This window comes from Somniosus microcephalus, unplaced genomic scaffold (genome assembly GCF_052327205.1).
Source record: "Somniosus microcephalus isolate GS21.2 unplaced genomic scaffold, FLI_Smic_1.0 unresolved_chr1, whole genome shotgun sequence".
In the NCBI taxonomy this organism is placed as follows: domain Eukaryota; kingdom Metazoa; phylum Chordata; class Chondrichthyes; order Squaliformes; family Somniosidae; genus Somniosus; species Somniosus microcephalus.
The window spans coordinates 61,113,096-61,115,574 of NW_028225179.1; the positions used below are offsets into that span (position 1 = coordinate 61,113,096).

The 2,479-nt window shown below is 48.7% G+C and overlaps 1 pseudogene; it reads left to right on the forward strand.

The window, feature by feature from the left end:
- Nucleotides 1-1,455: 1,455 nt before the first annotated feature.
- On the forward strand, nucleotides 1,456-2,479 carry LOC147095394 (uncharacterized; annotated as a pseudogene).

Genomic DNA, 2,479 nt, shown 5'->3' on the forward strand with positions numbered 1-2,479 from the left:
TTGTTTGCCTTGGAGCAGAGAAGGCTGAGGGGGGACCTGATTGAGGTGTACAAAATAATGAGGGGCATAGATAGGGTAGATAAAGAGGAACTTTTCCCCTTAGTGGGGGGGTCAATAACAAGGGGGCATAGATTCAGGGTAAGGGGCAGGAGATTTAGAGGGGATTTGATGAGAAACTTTTTCACCCAGAGGGTGGTTGGAATGTGGAACTCAATGCCTGAAAGGGTGGTGGAGGCAGGAACCCTCACAACTTTCAAGAAGCATTTGGATGAGCACTTGAAATGCCATTGCATACAAGGCTATGGACCAAATGCTGGAAAATGGGATTAGACTGGACAGGGATGGATGGGCGGCGCAGACACGATGGGCCGAAGGGCCTCTTTCTGTGCTGTAAAACTCTATGACTCTAACTCTATGACCCCAGCATCTGCAACATTTGACCCCTTGTGACGCCATCTCATTGTTCTTTGATGTAATGTTTTCCTGACTGACCCACGGCAAAGAATCACTGAAAAGACTACACGATAACATCAACAAGTTCCATCCCAACATCAAACTCACCATGGACCACTCCTCAGAATCGGTTTCATTCTTGGACACACGAATCTCCATCAAAGACGGACACCTCAGCACTTCACTCTACCGCAAGCCCACGGACAACCTCAGGATGCTCCACTTCTCCAGCTTCCACCCTAACCACGTTAAAGAAGCCATCCCCTATGGACAAGCCCTGCGAGTACACAGGATCTGCTCAGACGAGGAGGAATGCGATGGACAGCTACAGACGCTGAAAGATGCCCTCATAAGAACAGGATATGATGCTTGACTCGTTGATCAACAGTTCTGACGGGCCACGGCAAAAAATCGCATAGACCTCCTCAGAAGACAAACATGGGACACAACCAACAGAGTACCCTTCGTCATCCAGTACTTCCCCGGAGCGGAGAAACTATGCCATGTTCTTCGCAGCCTTCAACATGTCATCGATGACAATGAACACCTCGCTAAGGCCATTCCCACGCCTCCACTACTCGCCTTCAAACACAGATGCGGCCGGACGTGCTGTGATTTCCAGCAAAGAAAATGTTTTTTGTGTCTTATGTTTTTCATACAGACCGCAGCATCTGCAACATTTTACCCCTTGTAACCCGACCTCATTCTTCTTTGATGTGATGTTTTCCTGACTGACCTGTTTGGACACCATTCACTCCTTTGATTGCTGTGATTATCTCTCTGCTGAGGTGTGATAAATGGCATTTAGTAAGATTACCTGTAATCATCTGGCATTATTCTCTGACTATATATGCTGTGTCTATATGCATCTATCCACTTCACCTGACGAAGGAGCAGCGCTCCGAAAGCTTGTGATTTCAAATAAAGCTGTTGGACTATAACCTGGTGTTGTGTGACTTCTTACATTTGTCCACCCCAGTCCAACACTGGCATCTCCACACCATGGCTACTATCAACACCACAAACTGCCAGCTCAAAGTGGAGAGGATCTCTAAGAAGATCGCACATATCGACACAGACATCAAGTTTCTACAGCGATGCAAGAAAGCAGACAAGATCCCGACAGGACAACAGACCACGAACCCTCTCATGTCGACCTACAACACAGACTATGCTGAGAGACTCTGCCATCGTACCTCACACACATTCCTCAACCATCTCATACACCAGCTATACAGCAGACGCCGCAACCTCACAACCGAGATAGAGTCCATGCTCTCAGCCTGTGCTCAGGACATAGCAGACCAGCTAAGAGACACCGCCAAACAGACGAGGCAACGGAACTACACTGCCTACATGCACACCAAGAACAGGAAGCTTGAGAAACTCAGCATCACCACCAGCAGCAACTAAGCCTCCCACGGTACCACGGTTGAAACCATAGGGAAGTCCATCGTCAACTTGTCCGATTACACCCTTCAACCAGCCGAAATTGAAGTTCTCAGCCGAGGGCTCAATTTCTGCCCCACCACCAAAATGGACCCCATCGGTCACACGGCAGACACAGAGGAATTCATCAGGAGAATGAGGCTCCGGGAATTCTTCCACAAATCCCAAGATGTCAGCAGCGAACCCAATGAGACAACCAATGATCCGGAACAGCAGACAGAGGGATCCACAGTGCAGCAACCGAAGAAAACAGTGTCAAATTGGACCACTCCAGAGGGTCACTGCCCTAAGCTTGACGTGTATGCTCAAGCTGTCAGAAGATGCATCAACGCCAGATTCATCAGCCGCACTCACAAGACAGTCCAGAATGTCACCCGAGCACAACGCAACGACATCCACGCTCTCAAGACCAAAGGCAATATCGTCATCAAACCAGTAGACAAAGGAGGAGCCATCGTCATACAGAACAGAACAGATTATTGCAAAGAAGCATACCGACAAATGGACAGCCAGGAACACTACAGACAGTTACCCGCAGATCCGACCAAAGAACACACCCGCCAACTCAACAGACTGA